The 13,510-nt window shown below is 39.0% G+C and overlaps 1 pseudogene; it reads left to right on the top strand.

Annotated features, from left to right (window-relative positions):
• Positions 1-11,267: 11,267 nt before the first annotated feature.
• On the top strand, positions 11,268-12,506 carry LOC147003611 (RNA-binding protein EWS pseudogene; annotated as a pseudogene).
• Positions 12,507-13,510: the final 1,004 nt, after the last annotated feature.

Genomic DNA, 13,510 nt, shown 5'->3' with positions numbered 1-13,510 from the left:
TGTTCCTGGCGATACCTTTCAGCAGGCAATCAGAAGACTTCAGTTTTAAAAGTACACAATGGCTTTAGCTGACATGAATACCAACACAAGTTATACATTTCCCCAACTAGGATTTTATTGCTGGCATTGCTTGTTCTGGACCGAGTCACCAGCATTTGGTTCTCTAACCCTTTTGATTTGGCTTGTTCTTTGGCCTTTATTTTTCTAGTGAAGTTGGATAATTTTGTTCCTCATTGTTTCAACATTAACATTTAATGGATTTGAGTTTTTGGTATAGTTTAGCTTTCTATATTTTGAGATTATAGACTTTGCAGGATTTCAGAGTTTTAGATTAGCTTCAGTGCCATATTCAAATAAGGTTGCATCCTAAGGTTAGGAATTAACCCTTGTACAGGTAAGCATCATAGGTAGAATTCAGATGATAATACTGTGCTATCCAGATCTGGAGAATCCCTGCAATCCTTGTACTTGGCATCTGTCAGCAGGAACACTAGAATCCAATCATTCTCTCAAAGACTCAACAACATATTTTCCTAAAAACAAAATAATAAAATATATAAATAAGTAGCCTACCACTATCACCACCACCAAAACCAGGAATAACAAACAAACAAACAACCCAAATACCAAAAAAAAAAAAAGACACTCAAAACACCATCTCACACAAACCTGAGAAAATGGAGTTACAATACTTTAATTCCACCAGTGTATAAAAGCAGAGGCAGGTACTTAGGCCTGGGCAGGGCAGGTGCCTATGCAGAGGCATAAGCAGGGGCAGTGACATATCTCTGATTTTGTGGCCAACTTTCAATAACAGGTTTCTGAACCTATGTGAGGAAACCTCATTGTGGCTAGATGACATGCTCATAAGGTTAAATGTCATATATTTACATTTCATAAAATTTGCATAATTATAGTTATCAAGTAGCAACAAGAATGTCTTTGTGGTTGGGATCCACCACAGCATGAGGAACTGCATTACAGGGGTACAGAATTTAGAATGTTGAGAACCACTGTTCAAGAAGTTGAGAAAGAAGGATCCAAATGGCTGAAATGTAAATAGCTAAATAAAAAATAAAATAATTAAAAAAAAAAAGAATAACAAGTTTTAACCAGAGTGTGGTGACGAATGTCTTTAATCTCAGCAGAGGAGTGTGAGGCAGGACGATCTCTGAGCTGAGGCCAGCATTATATAGAAAATTGCAGGACATGCAGAGCTACACATGGAAAACATGTCTTTCAGGGAAGGTGAAGGTTAAAAATACCAGTTTTTAAATATGAATACTTAATTTTCTCTTTTGGAAAGATCCATGAGAGAAATCTCTTACATCAGACTCATTGAATTTTTTCCTACTATTTACCATGATGTTATCTGAAAGTTTGGTAAAGGGAATGATACACCTATTACATTTGTGATTGAGCATAACATAGTCATTCATTCTCTACAGTTGGCTTCGTTTTATAACCCCTTCACAGCACAAACACATTTTTCTGATCAGTTGTTGGTGTCACCCTTATCTATGGGTATAGATGGAATAAAGAGTGTTATACCACTACTAAGCATATACCCCAAAAAAGATCAAACATAACAAGGGCACATGCTCCACTATGTTCAGAACAGCCTTATTCATAGTAGCCAGAAAGGAAACAACTCATATGTCCCTAAACAGAAGAATAGATACAGAAATTGTGGGACATTTACATACTGGAGTAAGACTCAGCTATCAAAAACAATGGCTTCATGAAATTCAAAGGGAAATAGAATAAATCATCCTGATGCTGTAACCCAGACAGAAAAGAACACACATGTTATATCCTTACTGAGAAATAATCTTTAGCCTAAAAACTCAGAATAATCACATTACAACCCACATACCATATGTAGATTAAGAAGAAAGACTAAAGTGTAGATTCTTCAATCCTACATAGAAATGAGAATACAGTAATCACAGTACTGAGAGGGAAGGAGGGACCTGGGATGGAGAGAGAAGGGAGAGAAAAAAAGGGGACAGGAACAGGTATTAGAAGGAACAGTAGAGAAGTACAGAGGATCAGAAAATTGAATGGAAACATGTAGCAGAGGGGCAAGGGGAACTACAGGTAGCAACTAGAATGTCCTAGACTCCAGGGATACGAGATGCTCCAAGAAGCCAATGGCAATTATTTAGCCAAATACCAAAGAAAGGGGATATACAACCTGTAGATACAACCACCAGTATATAGGCACAAACCCTGTAGAGAGATAGGGCCCTCCAATCATCTAAATTTTTAACCCAGAAATGTTCATGTCCATAGGAAAGACAGGTGCTTTCTCCCTCTGAGGGATCTGACATCATAAAACACCTTGCATGGGAAAAATGCCAATACTCTCTGCTCTAATTTTTGTTATTTTAAGGGAATACCCCTGATGGGTTGTCTTCCCGTTAATTATAGAACTTTTCTTTCTGAACATCCAGATAGATGAGTTCCAGATACAAAGCCCCCACATCTTAGAAAGTTAATGTGGGAGCTTTCTTTCTTTCTTTTAAAAATTACATAAATAATGTATTTGCTTTATTATTCTTTTATGTAATTAATTAATTTATTTTTTACACTCCATAATTTATTGGCACCCTCCACCCTCCTATTCTTCCACATTCCATAGCTACTTCTCATGCCCCTGTATCCACATGGATGTTCCCACTCCCCCCACCCCACCTGACCTCTTAACTTCCTGTGGCCACCAGTCTATTGAGGATTAGTTGCATCATCTCTGAAAGAAAAGAGACCCAGCAGTCCTCTACTGTTTGTGTGTTGGGGTCCTCATATCAACTGGAGTATGCTGCCTATTTGGTGGTCTAGGTTTTGAGAGGTCTCAGGGGTCCACGTCAATAGAGAGGTGCGGTTCTCCTACAGGGTCACCCTTCTCCTCGGACTCTTTGGCCTTCCCTAATTCAACAACGGGGATCACCTGCTTCTGACCGCTCTGGGGGTTAATATCAGCATCTGACCCTTCCAGCTGCTTGTTGCGCTTTTCAGAGGGCAGTAATGATAGATCCCATTTTGTGAGCACTCCACCAGCCTCAGTAATAGTGTCAGGCCTGGGGACCTCCTAGTGACCTGGATCCCACTTTGGACCTTCTTTTCCTCAGCCTCCTCTCCATTTCCATCCCTGTAATCCTGTCAAACAGAAACAATTATAGATCAGAATTGTGACTGTAGGATGGCTCTCCTCTCCCTCATTTGAAGATCTGTCTTCCTACTGGAGGTGGGCTCTATAAGTTCCCTTTCACTGCTGATGACATGTCATCTAAGATCCCTCCCTTTGAGTCCTGAGAGAATGTCACCTCCCAGGTCTCTGGTGCATTTTGGAGGGTTTCCCCTGCCCCACCTCATATCTCCTGAGGTTACCTGTTTCCATTCTTTCTGCTAGCCATCATGGCTTCAGTCTTTTCCCCTGAATCAGTACCAGATCAGGTTCTCCTCTCCTCCGGATTTCCTATCCCCTCCCCCCCCCCACTTTTTCTCTCAGATGCCTTCCTCCCTCCTAACTTGTGATTGCTTTCTTCTCCCTCTAAAGTGGGACTGAAGTGTCCTCATTTGGGCACTTCAGGTTGTTGATCTTTGTGAGGTCTGTGGAATGTACCTTGGGTGCTCTGCTATTTTGTTTGCTTGTTTGTTTTGTTTTGCTTTCTCCTGCTGACATCTACTTATTAGTGAGTACATGCCATGCATGTCCTTTTGGGTCTGAGATACCTCACTCAGGATGATATTTACTAGTTCCATCCATTAACTTTTGAAACTCAGGATGTCTTCATTCTTAGTAGCTGCTGAGTAGTATTCCATTGTATAAATGAACCACATTTTCTTTATCAATTTCTCTGTTGTGGGACATCTAGGTTGTTTCCAGCTTCTAGCTATCACAAATAAGACTGCTATGAACATAGTGGAACACATGCCCCTGTGGCATTGTGGACCATTCTTTGGGTATATTCCCAAAAGTAGTATAGCTTAGACTCCAGGTAGAGAACTTCTCCTGCTGATGAACAACTTCAACAAAGTGGCCAGATATAATATTAACTCAAATACATCAAAAGCCTTTCTTTATACAGTGGATAAACAGGCTGAGAAAGGAATTAGGAAAACAACTCTCTTCACAATTGCCATAAATAATACAAAATATCTAGGGGTAAGTCTAATCAAACAAGTGAAAGACCTGTATGATAATAACTTCAAGTCTCTCAAGAAGAAAATCAATGAATATATCTGAAAATGGAGATATTCCCCATGATCATGGATTGGCAGAATTAGCATAGTAAAATTGGCCTTCTTACCAAAGGTAATCTATAGATTTTATGCAATCCCCATCAAATTCCCAAAAACAATTCTTCAAGACATACAAAGAACTATTCACAAATTCATCTGAAAAAGTGAAACAAAATAACAACAAAAAACCAAAAAAGTAAAACTCCAAAAATATAATTAAATAAAATAAAACCACAAAAAAAAAAAAAACACACACACCACCAACAATTAAGAACCAGAATAGTGAAAACAATTCTTAACAATAAAAGAATGGCTGCAGGAAACCACCATCTCTGACCTGAAGCTTTAGTACAGAGCAATAGTGATAAAAAAAAAAAAAACCCTGCATGGTATTGGTACAGAAACATATATATTGATCAGTGGAATAGAATTGAAGACTGGGAAATATAACCACACACTTACGGATAGTTGATCTTTGACAAAGAAGCCAAAAAGATACAATGGAAAAAAGAAAGCATCTTCAATAAATGATGCTGGTCTAACTGGCTGTCTGTATCTAGAAGAATGAAAATAGACCCATATTTGTCACCTTGTACAAAGCTCAAGTACAAGTGGATCAAGGACCTCAACATGAAACAAGATACACTGAATCTAATAGAACAGAAAGTGAGAAAGAGCCTGGAACTAATTGGCACAGGGGGAAAATTCCTACAGAGAACTCCAATGGCTCATGCTCTAAGATCAAGAATTGGCAAATGGGACCTCATAAAACTGGAAAACTTCTGTAAGACAAAGAACATAGTCAGTAAGATAAATTGGCAACCGACAGATTGGGAAAAAATGTGGGAGCTTTCAATAATGATGTCAGGGTATTATAATTGTAATGAAAATTTTATAAGGCCAAGAGAGACTATGTTTCCAAAGAATGTCTACAAGAATATCGGGATAATGATAAATTGTAGGTATCCTTGCTTCAAGATGAAAGTTCAAGATGGCTTAATTATGGATCTAGTTCTTGGGATTCAGTCCAAGATGCTTGGAAAACCTAATAAGTTATTTATAACTATTCTATAAGCTCACCATTTTATGATTATATAAAATATTTAAGCCAGGCAGTGGTTGATGCATATGTTTAATCCCAGCACTTGGGAGGTAGAGACAGGCAGATTTCCGAATTCCAGGACAGCCTGGTGTACAGAGTAAGTTCCAGGATAGCCAGGGCTGCATAGAGAAACCTCAGTCTTGAAAAAACAACAAAACACAGCAAAACAAAACAAAACAAAACACAAACACAAACAAAATACCAAAACAAAAACAAATAAAAAAACAAACAAACAAAAAAACCCACAAATAGGAAAACCAAAACCATTTAATCAATGAGTTACGGCTTTTTCATTGATATAGGCCCCATACATTTTCAAATGAGTCTGTAAATAGACGGTTTGCTGCAGGATAGGTGGAATCTGTTTATGTCAGTCACTCTCCTTTACATAATATTACTAATATTCTTCCAGGATTCTTTAGACATTTTGCTGCAACTAACATGGTCATTCCAAAAAGCCTAAGGAAGCTAAGAGCATTCCTTTGGCAATTAGATCTTACCTAAGCATTTGGTATAATAGCTAGACAATCCTCAGATTTAAAAACTACTAAGGTAGAAGGATCTTATCAGGTAAGATGTTCCAAATGTATTTTAATTAATTGTGTTGATCCTATATCAATTAAAAATTATTCAGTTATTTCGTTATTACAAATACCTACTTATATTATTCTTCTTGTAGATTTAAAAGATGATGTTTGGTTTGATAAAGTACCTTACAAATGTTTAAAAGAGTTAATGCACTAATTAGACCAACGCATTTTGTTCTGGCTCTGATTTTAGGCATTAGTGCTTTAATAGCCATCCTTACTTCACTTACAGTCTCAACGGTTACCTTAGTCTCAGATATGAAGTCTGCACATTGTGTTAATGATGTAAATAAAAATGTATCTTTAACACTTGCAAGGCAATGAGTTAGAGTTAAAATATTAGAAGTAAAAAGTGGTGCTGTAGAGGATGTAATTTTAACACTAGGACAAGAAGTGGAAAATATTAAAGTTAGCTTTTTACCAAGTGCCATGCCAGCTTTAAGTAATGTGTGCAGCGCCATTACCTTATAATGAAAGTCATAATTAGAATTTTACTAAAAATTTGTTGAGAATTTGGAAAGACAATGATATTACTCATGACATGGCTCAATTACAAGCCCAGATCTCTGCTGTAAGCAAAGCACATGTTGAATCTATTAGCGTAGAGGATTTGACTCAGTCTATTAGCTCTGGTTCATGGTCATTAATCCCTGTTAGTTGGTTACATTGAATTATACTTGTCATAGGAATAAGTATTATTATTATTATTATTATTATTATTTATCCAGTCATCTTCTGTCTACAGCTCTACAGTCAAAAGAGATAGTTATGAGTTCCACAGACTGAGAATAAAACTTCAACAGAAGGATGCCTTCTAGAACGTATTCTGGAACTCTTGCACAGAACAACATACTGAGCCATAGTTCTCATGGCGATGTATCTGTTTTGTTTCCTTTTATTCTTTCTCTTATTTATGACATGCTCCTGGTAGCCTAGTCCAAGATTTTAAGGGAGAATGATAGGTAAGAAACCATCTCTTGAGATGGGGTCACTAAAATGACCTTATCCCCAGGAAATCCAACACTTTTCTTTATAAATCATTTACAAAACATATAATTGTACTATGATAGATAAATCTTTCCCAACAATAAAATTTCATATGGCTACACATTTATCATCAGAAGTGGGTTTTGGTATATGAATAAGAAAGACTAAAATAAAAAGAATTAAAATAATTTAAATTTATACGTTGAAGATTTATAAAAAAAAAAAAAAGGGTCAGGCACTAGATGTTAAAAAAATAATTGACCAAAAGACATATTAATCTGCTCTTGGAAATATGCCACTAGCCTTGGATGACTGAATCCATGCTTTCAGAGTTGTAACACTTGGATGATTTCTATAAATAATAATACTGTCTGTTCTATTTGTGATTCACAGAATACATCTTTTCAGAGTTGTAATGTTTGCTTGATTTTTGTGCTTTATTGTGCCAAATGATAATGATGGTATTTGAGATTGCTTCACTGAACATGTCTTCTAAGAGTTGTAATATATATATATTTTTAATGTATAAAAACCCTAGCTTGAGAGCTGCAAAATAGACTCAGATTCAAACTGTCTCTATGTTTGTTTCTGTTTACCCACCTAGCCTTCAAGGACCCACATTCCAGGGACCCCACACTTGATCTGGGTGATCCATGTCAGAGAGGGCCAAAAATTAACACAGAGACTGAAGGAAAGGCCATTTCGAGACGACCCCACATTGGGACCTTTTCCCACCTGCAGACAACAAACAGCCATACTATTCCTGATGCCAAGAAGTGCTTAATGAAAGGAGCCTGATATAGCTGTCTCCTGAGAGGTTCTACCAGCACCTGACCAATACAGATGCAGACACAGCCAACCATCAGAATGAGCCTGAAAATACTAATGGAAGAGTTAGGGGAAGGACTGAAGGAGCTTGCAGCCCCATAAGAAGAACAATATCAACTACCTAGACCACCCAGAGCTCCCAGGGATTAAACCACCAAAGGAAGAGTACACAGGAAGGAGCCAGGACTCCATATACATATGAAGCAGAGGATGGCCTTATTTGACATCATTGGGAAGGGAGGGACACTTGATGCACCAGAGTGATGAGGTGGGAGTGGTTGAATGGGTGAAGATGTAACCTCATAGAGGCAAGGTGAGGTGACTGAGGGGGGATAGGATGGGCATTTCTGGAGGGGTAAACTGGAAGGGGGATATCATTTGAAATGTAAATGAATAAAATGGTTTTTTTAATAAAAGTACATTCCTGCTATGATCATTTAGAAAAATATTAAGGCCTTTATTATTGATGGGGACTTTGAGAAACACTGTCATTGATTCCTGGCCTGAACTGTAGGGAAAGGCTTCCTGTAAAGCAATGCTTCTCAAACAGTGTGTCATAACAACTGTAGAACACATATTTCCTCTGGTCTTATAATTTGCAACCATTGGGGAACATGAGAGGGAGACCAACTTTGAGAGAACAGGGAAGAAGGAGAGAAAATGGATTACATAGATTACAGTGCCTAAAGCTAACCTGCAAACCAACAAGGCTACAGGGCCTACCCAGCTCAGCCAACTCAAAGATATGCACAGACCACCAAGGCATATGGGCACAAAGCCAGGGAACCTAAAGACAGCCTACTGATATCTGCTATACCCACTGCCACCTAAGGGCAGATTGCATAGGGAACTTATTATGGACAGCTGCCTACTGGTTATATCACTCCAACTTCTCCCAGGCATTTGGTCAGCCTGCACAAGGATATGGCACTGATGCTTATGACACCAACAATTCTACACTCATCAAAACACAGGCCTTTTACACAGCTCAGTCTACATATGTCACCCAGGCTGCCTGCTGAGCTTATGATGAGCAGCTAGTAGCCAGCACCCAGAATCCATGCCACCTAAAAGACCACAGAATGGTACCAAGCACTCTTAGACTAATCAAACTCAATCTAGCACAGGGTTATTATAACCAGCCTAGCCTCGGATACAGATGACCATTATCGCCAAGCACTCAGGAGATATACTAGGCAGTCAGTTATAACACCTCCATCATATCTTACCTTGTATATGGTCACCTTTATAAGACTTGCCTTGGTCAGTCATAGTGTCTGTTCACAGCAGTACAAGTTTAACTAAGACAGAAGTTGGCACCAGGAGTGGGATATTGCTAATATAGGCCTGACCTTATTTATTTATTTATCTATTTATTTATTGGAAGAATGTGGATATGGGGACTTTGGATTTGGAATGCAGTGGAATGCTTTAAATAGGGCAAAAGGAACTAAAATATTAAGAAAATGGAATAATTTGTTACTGAGAAATAGTTTGAAATATGCAGACCTGGTCCAAGAGGTTTCAGGGGAGATTTTCAATATGTGTCCTAAAGAGTGCTTTTGTGAAATTTTGGGGACAAATGTGGTCCAATTTTGCTCTTGTTTTAAGAGCCTGTGTTAGGCTAAAGTGAAGAAAGTCAGATTAATTAAATTGAGAAAGAAATCTCAGAAATGCCCATCATAGATTTTTTCCTCTGGTTAAGTTTCAAAAAAAGCATTTTAAAGAACCATGGTAAGCTGAGAAAGGAAAAATCGAAAATATATAATTTGAGTATTAAAGGGGCACCCGGAAGTGAAATGGAGCTGAATTCTGTGTTCATGATATTAAATTGGACTAAGGGAGTAGTGCCCTTGTGGCAAGAACCTACCCAACTAAATTTAGATCCAAGCATGTTGGTACACATACGTAATCCCAGCAGACAAACCGAACAGATCCCTGAAGGACACCCTGAGACAGAGCATGTTCTAGGTGGAGAAAAAAAAAAATAAAAACAACCTTAATTCCAGGGGAGGTGGCACACAGTTTTAATCCCAGGAGTCAGGCATTCTGATATTTAAATTCAAGGTCAATATACAGAGCATGTTACAGGACAGAAAAGCTTAGGCAGTGAAGAAGTTAGAAAAGAGGAAGCTGGTGATAATGTAATAGAACAGGAGGACCATGTTCCAGCTTGTGCAATCAGCAGACCATAGTGGTTTGGGACATGTTTCTCAAAATTTATAGTCAAGAGAAGAGGAGACTGCTGCTGGTTAGCTGAACCTAAGGAATTAGTGGTGACCAGCATCACTGGGGTGAAAAATTCTGGGATGTGTTTACAGAGAGTACAAAATCATGGTCCAGAGATAGCCAAGGTGGTTTGTCATGCTGCAGCTATACTTGGTGTGTAAGAGTCACACAGATTGTACTGGTTTTGAATGCATGAAAGGGCCATGAATATCAGCTGAGGCTTAGCACTGTGAGAAGCCATAGAAGGCCACCAGTGAAGTTTTAGCTGAAGTTGCAGCTGATATCTTGGGACTGATGGGGTCATGCAAAGAATTTGAAGCTTGACATCATTAAGAGAGCCTATAAGAGGTTATTGGTGAAGCCTAGTTGCAGCTAAATACCCCAGCATACTGGAGAATCCAGTCCCATGGGATGCTCACCAAGAACAAAAGCAGCAGTCCAGTGGATGTACCTGAGCATGGAGTGATACAGATAACAGAGCTAGAGACCTGACATCTGCCCTTAGGAGGAGCCCAGAAGATCACGTATGGATCCTGGTTTCAAAGAAGCTGTAACATCCAAGTTGCCTCAGAGACCCAAAAATTTCAAGGTACCAGAGCCAATGGATATCTCCTCAGTAATGCTGGTAACACAGAATGGAACCAGCTCAGGAAAAGAAGTTTGTTGCCATCAACAAAGATGCAAAAAGTGTTGCAGAACTGACAATTGCTTTGACATCAGACATGAAAATACAAAGTTTAGTTTGCATAGCTGGTTCCTGTCTTGATTTGGAGACTAAAGATAAGTGATTGGCTGGGTCTCAGTAGAGACCTTGAACTTTGGAATTTTAAAATTGATACTGCTGTACACTATGTGGACTTTAAAAGTTGGACTAAATGCACTTTTTTATTTTATATGACTAGCTATGGCCTCCATAGTCTCGTAGTTGAATAAGCCTATTGGAGTCACATTGTGGAATGTCATGGTTTGAGTATGCTTGGTCCATGGAATAGCACTTTTTGGAGGCCTATCCATGTTGGAATAGGTGTGTTGCTGTTGCCATGGGCTTCAAGAACCTTATTCTAATTGCCTGGAAGTCAGTCTTTCACGAGCAGCCTTCAGGTGAAGATGAAGAACTCTCTGTTCTGCCTGTACCATGCCTGCCTAGAAGCTATCATGCTGCTACCTTGATGATAATGGACTCATCCTCTAAACCTGTAAGCCAACCCCAATTAAATGTTGTTTTTTGTAAGACGTGCCATTGTCAGGGTGTTGGTTCACAGCAGTAAAACACAAAATAAGACAGTTACTCCCCTCAGACAAGAACCTATAGCCAGGCTAAAAATCAATATAGCCAACAGAGTAGCAGCTATGGGCACCAGAGTTCTTTTCAAAAGAACCACTCCAGTGGCATGGGTATTTATGGGTAGAAATATGGAGAATTTTCCTGACAAGGGGATAACCAGAGCTTAAGTGACCCTGATAACTGTGGCAGGAGAGGAGGGAGGTTTGATTCTAGAAGCATTAGCAAAAGTGGGCAGGGAGGAGTGCAATGGGTACTGTGGAAATCAAGGTGTCTTCAATAAGACTGCTGGACCCATGATTGAAGGTCCAGATCTTGATCAAGGCTTTGCTATAGACCTCGATGAAGACTCTGACAACAGTGAAATTTATGTGCAAGGATTAAGTGACAATGTGACTTTGGATGATCTGAAAGGCTTCTTTAAGCAGTGTGGGACTGTCAAGATTAACAAAAGAACTGGACAAGCCATGATCAATATCTGCATGGATAAGGAAACAGGAAAAACTAAATGTGATGCCACAATGTCCTACAAAGCCACACCATCTACCAACAGTGCCATGGAATGGAGATGGAAAAGATGTTCAATGAAGCAAACATAAAGATTCTCTAGCCCGAAAGAAGCATCTAATGAACAGGGTTCAGGGTGGCATGCAATCAGGTGAAGGCAGAGGGATACCACCACCACTTCGTGGAAGTTCTGGCTCCCAGGTGGTCCTGGAGGAACCTTGTTTTATATGCCAGGACATGGAGGAAGTAGCAGTACCTCCTCCACAAAAGGGTCTCTGAGGCTCAAGAGGGAATCCCTTTGGAAGGCAAAATGTCCAGCAGAAAGCAGTGTCTGGCAGTGTCTCAATCTGGGCTGTGGAAACCAAATTTCACCTGGAGAACAGAATGCAACCAGTATAAGGCTCCTAATGCTGAGGGTTCCTCCCTCCACCATTTCCGCCTCAGGGTGGTAATCATAGCTGAGGCAGCCCTGGTGGCATGTAAGGAGGAATAGTTGGACTGTGGGACTGACTGCGATTATCATAGCTGAATATTCAGAGGTGGTAGAGGTGGAGACAGATAAGACTTCTGACGAGGCCTCAGCATGGACTAGGTTGGTTTTGGTACAGGAAGACAAGGTAGTCCTAGGGGCTCTCCTGGACCTTTATTGGATCAGACTGAAGGAACAGGCAGACTTGGAGGTCCTGGGAAATTGGATAAACGTGAGCACCATCAGCAACACAGAGACTGGCCCTACTAGAGACATGCAGAGCTGCATTGATGACCAGATTTAGTTTTTAAAATAGAAAATGTTTTAAATGTATAATTCCATGTTTATAATGTTAGTGAGAATATTATGTTTATTCTTTGCTTGTACTTTTTATTTTTATCATTTGTGAAGAAACATTAAAACAAGCTAAATAGTGAAAAAATCCACAGCCATATGCATTTTTAATTGTTACAGTGGTAGTTTTGCTACTGAGTAGAGTCTAAGTGTTTGATACCACCAGAAATCTATGTATTCCATTACTCATAAACCATGGATTAAGAATCATCACTATAGAGCAAGTCACAAATCCAACCAGGAAAATACTGTGTACCCCAATAAGAGTTATGCTAACAATGTGGCAAGGGTAGTGTTACTAAAATGGCCATTGGTGAAGTTCACAGTGTAAAAAGCTTGATAAATTTATTCCTCCAACATCTTGAATGCACTCAGGAGCTATAAAAAGTAACCCAACAGTTCTGAATTGTCTGAGTCAATATGAGCTTGATTTCTCATGTCCCATCTCCAAAGTTTGTGATACATTCAGCAAGAAGGACTTGCTATTACATTCTGGTTGGTAGTCAGGTTCAATGACAATTGTGTGAATTATTTTGGGTGTCCCCACATACTCAGAACAAATACATAAAAGAAGGTATTCTACTTACAACTTCTTTGTCAGCGACTTATGGTTTCTGAGATGAATGTAACACTGTTAAGGATAAGCCCAAAGAAAGACTCACACAGACAAGCATACAAATACTGTCCATTTTCACTTTTGATCATCCTAAGTGTTGTTCCCTTCTTTCCACCCTCATCTCTTTTCCCAGTTTGTATAACGGGAAGTAGTCTTCAGAGATGATTAAAATATACCATGAGCATAAATATTTGAGAGACTGCATATACATACATATATTTACATATCCATATATGTAGGTATGCATCGGTGTGTGTCTGGATGTACTTATGAGTATTATATATATATGTATATATATATATAT

The sequence above is a fragment of the Mus caroli genome, unplaced genomic scaffold, assembly GCF_978045245.1.
Source record: "Mus caroli unplaced genomic scaffold, Mus_caroli_1 scaffold_8, whole genome shotgun sequence".
In the NCBI taxonomy this organism is placed as follows: Eukaryota; Metazoa; Chordata; class Mammalia; order Rodentia; family Muridae; genus Mus; species Mus caroli.
This window is presented reverse-complemented; position numbering and strand designations above follow the sequence as displayed.